Source organism: Arachis duranensis, chromosome 4 (genome assembly GCF_000817695.3).
Source record: "Arachis duranensis cultivar V14167 chromosome 4, aradu.V14167.gnm2.J7QH, whole genome shotgun sequence".
Taxonomy (NCBI): Eukaryota; Viridiplantae; Streptophyta; class Magnoliopsida; order Fabales; family Fabaceae; genus Arachis; species Arachis duranensis.
In genome coordinates this window covers 31,105,780-31,112,792 of record NC_029775.3, presented here as the reverse complement: position 1 = coordinate 31,112,792, position 7,013 = coordinate 31,105,780, and positions in this window count along the sequence as shown.

Here is a 7,013-nt window from a genome sequence, read left to right as displayed (position 1 = left end):
CAAGTGGGTCCCAGAAGTGGATCTCTGCACCAATTATCTTAGTTTACTCATTCTCTGTAAACCTAGGTTACTAGTTTAGTATTTAAACAACTTTTAGAGACTTATTTTGGATCTCTCATAACATTTTCAGATCTGAATTATTTTCTCTTTGATGGTATGAGTCTCTAAACTCCATTGTTGGGGGTGAGGAGCTCTGCAGCGTCTCGATGAATTAATGCAGTTATTGTTTTCCATTCAAACACGCTTGTTCTTATCTAAGATGTTCATTCGCGCTTAACTATGAAGAAGGTGATGATCCGTGACACTCATCACCTTCCTCAATCCATGAATGTGTGCCTGACAACCACCTCCGTTCTACATCAAATTGAATGAGTATCTCTTAGATTCCTTAATCAGAATCTTCGTGGTATAAGTTGGAATTGATGGCGGCATTCATGAGAATCCGGAAAGTCTAAACCTTGTCTGTGGTATTCCGAGTAGGATTCTGGGATTGGATGACTGTGATGAGCTTCAAACTTGTGAGTGTTGGGTGTGATGACAAACGCAAAAGAATCAATGGATTCTATTCCGACATGATCGAGAACCCACAGCTGATTAGCCGTGCTGTGACAGAGCATTTGGACCATTTTCACTGAGAGGATGGGAAGTAGCCATCGACAACGGTGACACCCTACATATAGCTTGCCATAGAAGGAGCCTTGCGTGTGGGTAGAGGATTACAAGAGAAAAGCTGAAATAAAGCAGACAAAGCATCTCCAAAACTCCAACATATTCTCCATTATTAAAGTAACAATTATTTATTTTATGCTCTTTTATTTTTCTAATAATTCAAACTGAAAAATTGATATCCTGACTAAGAATAATAAAATAAACATAGCTTGCTTCAAACCAATAATCTCTGTGGGATCGACCCTTACTCACGTAAGGTATTACTTGGACGACCCAGTGCACTTGCTGGTTAGTGGTACGAGATCATAAGAAATCTTGATTTTGATATTGGGGTTAAAATTTCGTGCACCAAGTTTTTGGCGCCGTTGCCAGGGATTATTCGAGTTTGAACAACTAAAGGTTTATTTTATTGCTTAGATTAGGAATAATTTATTTTTGTTGCTATAGAGTCATTAAATTCTGAGTCCTTTATTCCCTTTTCAAAAAATTTTAAAAAATATTATTTTTCTTGATCACATTTTTAATTTTTGTGAGTTTACTGTTCTGTTCTAAGTTTGGTGTCAATTGCATATTTTATATTTTTCCTTTAAATTTTTGAATTTGTGCTCTTTGATCTTCAAGTTGTTCTTGTTGATTTTTCTTATTGATCTTTAATTTTTCTTGTTCTGTGTCTTTTCTTGTTTCACTTGTGTTTTTCCAAAGCATTAATCTTCCAAAAGGAATATACCTATTCAAAACAAGTGTTACATTTACTGTCCAATTGACTAGAGTGTTGGTCTATGTTCTTGGTAATTGGGTATCTTCTTCTTAAAATCTTTTTCAAAAATAAGTTTTCTTGATTTAATCTTGTGTCAAACTTTAAGTTTGGTGTTCTCTTGTCAATCTTTTTATAATTTTCGAAAATTTTATTGAAGTTCTTGTTGATTTTTCTTATTGATCTTTAATTTTTCTTGTTCTGTGTCTTTTCTTGTTTCACTTGTGTTTTTCCAAAGCATTAATCTTCCAAAAGGAATATACCTATTCAAAACAAGTGTTACATTTACTGCCCAATTGGCTAGAGTGTTAGTCTATGTTCTTGGTAATTGGGTATCTTCTTCTTAAAATCTTTTTCAAAAATAAGTTTTCTTGATTTAATCTTGTGTCAAACTTTAAGTTTGGTGTTCTCTTGTCAATCTTTTTATAATTTTCGAAAATTTTATTGAAGTTTTCTAAAAATTTTAAGTTTGGCGTTCTTTCTTTTCTTCTTGTGTTCTTGTGAATCTTTAAGGTGTTCTTGAGTTTTTCTTGTGTTTTGATCTTAAAATTTTTAAGTTTGGTGTTCCTTGGTGTTTTTCCTCCAAAATTTTCGAGAATAAGGAGCATTAGATCTAAAAATTTTAAGTCTTGTGTCTTTTATGTGTTTTTCTCTTTCATAAAAAAAATTCAAAATTCAAAATATATATATATATATATATCTTTTCTAACTAATTTTAAACTATATTTTCGAAATTTCTTATATAAAAATTTAGATTTCAATTTCAAAATTTTTCAAATCTTATCCTTTTAAGATTTCAAAAAAAATTATTTTATCTTTTTCAAAAATATCCTAACCACTTTCTCTCTCCTCACTTTTTCGAAAATCTTCATAAAATATTTTCAAATCTTTATTAATTTTTATTTTTTTATTTTTATTTCAGTTTTTATTTTATTTTATTTTATTTCAAAAAATATGGAAATGGAAAGTCCAGAAGGACTCTGGGGTCATATGCTAACCCCACTACTGCTTCATATGGGAGTAGTATCTGTATACCCTCCATCGGAGTCAGTAGTTTTGAGTTGAATCATCAGCTCATCATCATGGTGCAGCAAAGTTGCCAGTATTCTGGTCTTCCACAGGAAGAACCTACAGAGTTTCTGGCACAATTTTTATAAATTGCTGACGCAGTACATGATAAGAAAGTAGATCAGGATGTCTACAGATTATTACTGTTTCCATTTGCTGTAAAGGACCAAGCTAAGAGATGGTTAAATAACCAACCTAAGGACAGCATAAAGACATGGAAACAGCTGTCAGAAAAATTCCTGAATCACTATTTTCCGCCCAAAAGGATGACACAGCTAAGGCTAAGCATCCAAGGCTTCAAACAAGGAGATAATGAATCCCTTTATGATGCCTAGGAAAGATACAAAGAGATGCTAAGAAAATGCCCCTCTGAAATATTTTCAGAGTGGGTGTAGTTAGACATCTTCTACTATGGGCTTAGAGAAAGAGCTCAGATTTCTCTAGACCACTCAGCTGGTGGATCTATACACATGAAAAAGACAATAGAAGAAGCTCAAGAGCTCATTGATACAGTTGCCAGAAATCAGCATCTGTACCTAAGCAGTGAACCTTCCATGAAATAAGAGGCTAAAACAGTAATTGCTGAAATAAGTCCTGCAGAACAATTTATAGAATTCAATCAGCAATTGAATTTTCTAACAAAATAGTTAGCCGAATTCAAGGAGATATTACAAGAAACAAGAATGGGCTAATATGAATATGGAAGTACAGTTGAAGCAAACAGAACAGTAGCTATCAAAACAAATAACAGAAGAGTGCCGAGCAGTTTAATTAAGAAGTGGAAAAACATTAAAAACATCACTTCAAGATAGCAGGAAGCCAAGAAATGAGCAAACTACCCAAAATCCCTCTGAGGACAGTAAGATCCCAGAGAGGAACAACTCTGGCGCTCAAACTCCAGAGAATGGGTGGAAAGCTGGCGTTGAACGCCCAAACCATGCTCAGTCCTGGCGTTCAACGACAAAAACAAGCAATGATTTGGCATTGAACGCCCAAAGGGAGCACAGTTCTGGCGTTTAGATGCCAGCAACAAGTAAGGAGTTGGCGTCTAACGCCACTCCAGCTCCTACCCTTGGCATTCAAATGCCAGTGGGGGAACAGACACATACAATTGCTGATAATAACCCATCTAAAAAGGCTTCTCAACCCACATCTGTAGGCAATAAATCTGCAGCAACTAAGGTTGAGGAATACAAAGCCAAAATGCATTATCCTCAGAAACTCCACCAAGCGAAACAGGATAAGCAATTTGCCCACTTTGCAGACTATCTCAAGACTCTTGAAATAAAGATTCTGTTTGCAGAGGCACTTGAGCAAATATCCTCTTATGCTAAGTTCATGAAAGAGATCTTGAGTCATAAGAAGGATTGGAAGGAAACTGAAAAAGTTTACCTCACTGAAGAATGCAGTGCAGTCATTCTGAAAAGCTTACCTGAGAAGCTTAAAGATCCGGGAAGCTTTATGATACCATGCACATTAGAAGGTACTTGTACCAAGGAAGCTCTATGTGATCTTGGGGCAAGTATTAATCTAATTCCTGCATCTATTATCACAAAGCTTGGTTTGACTAAAGAGGTCAAACCAATCCGGATATGTCTCCAACTTGCCGATGGCTCCATTAAATATCCATTAGGCGTGATTGAAGATATGATTGTCAAGGTTGGGCCATTTGCCTTTCCTACTGACTTTGTGGTGCTGGAAATGGAGGAGCACAAGAGTGCAACTCTCATTCTAGGAAGACCTTTCCTAGCAACTGGCCGAACCCTTATTGATGTCCAAAAAGGGGAAGTAACCCTGAGAGTCAATGAGGAAGAGTTCAAGTTGAATATTGTCAAAGCTATGCAGCATTCAGACACCCAAAATGATTGCATGAGCGTTGATCTTATTGACTCTCTGGTAAAAGAAGTTAATATGGCTGAGAGTCTCGAATCAGAGCTAGAGGAAATCTTTAAGGATGTTCAGCCTGATCTAGAGGAATCAGAGAAAACAATAGAACCTCTGAAAATCCCTCAGGAAGAGGAGAAACCTCCTAAACCCGAGCTCAAACCATTACCACCATCCCTGAAATATGCATTTCTGGGAGAAGGTGAAACCTTTCCTGTAATTATAAGCTCTACCTTAGAGCCACAGGAAGAGGAAGCACTAATTCAAGTGCTAAAGACACAAAGTTATACAAGACAGCTCTTGGGTGGACAATAAGTGACCTTAAGGGCATTAGCCCAACCCGATGCATGTACAAGATCCTATTGGAAGATGACGCCAAACCAGTGGTTCAACCACAAAGGTGACTGAATCCAGCCATGAAGGAAGTGGTGCAGAAAGAGGTCACTAAGTTACTAGAGGCTGGGATTATTTATCCTATTTCTGATAGCCCCTGGGTAAGCCCTGTCCAAGTCATCCCTAAGAAGGGAGGCATGACAGTGGTTCAGAATGAGAAAAATGAACTGGTTCCAACAAGAACAGTTACAGGGTGGCGTATGTGTATTGATTATAGAAGGCTCAATACAGCTACCAAAAAGGATCATTTTTCTTTACCATTCATAGACCAGATGCTAGAAAGACTAGCAGGTCATGATTACTACTGCTTTTTGGATGGATATTCAGGTTATAACCAAATTGCAATAGATCCCCAGGATCAAGAGAAAACAGCATTCACATGTCCATCTGGAGTATTTGCATACAGAAGGATGCCATTTGGCTTGTGCAATGCACCTGCAACCTTTCAAAGGTGCATGCTCTCAATTTTCTCTGATATGGTGGAAAAATTTCTGGAAGTCTTCATGTATGACTTTTCAGTATTTGGAGACTCATTCAGCTCCTGTCTTGACCATCTAGCACTTGTTCAAAAAAGGTGCCAAGAGACTAACCTGGTTTTAAACTGGGAAAAATGTCACTTTATGGTGACTGAAGGAATTATCCTTGGGCACAAAATCTCGAACAGAGGAATAGAGGTGGATCAAGCTAAGGTAGAGGTAATTGAAAAATTACCACCACCAGCCAATGTTAAGGCAATCAGAAGCTTTCTGGGGCATGCAGGATTCTATAGGAGGTTTATAAAGGATTTTTCAAAAATCGCCAAACCTCTAAGTAATCTGCTAGCTGCTGATACGCCATTTATCTTTGATAAGGAGTGTCTGCAGGCGTTTGAGACTCTGGAAGCTAAGCTGGTCACAGCACCAGTCATCTCTGCACCAGACTGGACATTACCATTTGAATTAATGTGTGATGCCAGTGACCATGCCATTGGTGCAGTGTTGGGACAAAGGCATGACAAGCTTCTGCATGTCATTTACTATGCCAGTCGTGTTTTAAATGACGCACAAAAGAATTACACAACTACAGAAAAAGAGTTGCTTGCAGTGGTTTACGCCATTGACAAGTTTAGATCCTATTTAATAAGATCAAAAGTGATTGTGTACACTGATCATGCTGCTCTTAAATATCTACTCACAAAGCAGGATTCAAAACCCAGACTTATCAGATGGGTGTTACTTCTGCAAGAGTTTGATATAGAAATAAGAGACAGAAAAGGGACAGAGAACCAAGTAGCAAATCACCTGTCCTGAATAGAACCAGTAGAAGGGGCGTCCCTCCCTCTTACTGAGATCTCTGAAACCTTTCTAAATGAGCAACTATTTGCCATCCAGGAAGTGCCATGGTTTGCAGACATTGCAAACTACAAGGCAGTGAGGTTTATACCCAAAGAGTACAGTAGGCAGCAATCAAAGAAATTGATCACAGATGCAAAGTACTATCTTTGGGATGAACCATATCTCTTCAAGAGATGTGCAGACGGAGTAATCCGTAGATGTGTGCCTAAAGAAGAAGCACAGAAGATCCTATAGCATTGCCATGGATCACAATATGGAGGACATTTTGGAAGTGAGTGAACAGCCACAAGAGTCCTCCAATGTGGCTTCTACTGGCCTACTCTATATAAAGATTCCCGAGTGTTTGTACTTAATTGTGATAGTTGCCAAAGATCTGATAATCTGCCTCACAGTTATGCCATGCCTCAACAAGGGATCTTGGAGATTGAGTTGTTTGATGTATGGGGTATTGACTTCATGGGGCCTTTCCCACCATCATACTCAAACACTTATACTCTGGTGGCAGTGGATTATATATCCAAATGGGTGAAAGCTATTGCTACACCCACTAATGACACTAAGACAATGTTAAAATTTCTCCAGAAACACATCTTCAGCAGATTTGGCACCCCTAGAGTACTAATCAGTGATGGGGCACTCATTTCTGCAATAAATAGCTTTACTCTGCTTTGGTTCGTTATGGAGTTAGCCACAGGGTGGCCACTCCATATCACCCACAGACAAATGGACAAGCTGAAGTCTCAAATAGAGAACTCAAAAGAATCTTGGAACAGACTGTAATTAACCGTAGAAGGGATTGGGCAAGAAGCTTGGATGATGCTCTGTGGGCATACAGAACAGCATTCAAAACCCCTATAGGAACTTCTCCATACCAGCTTGTGTATGGAAAAGCCTGTCACTTGCCAGTGGAA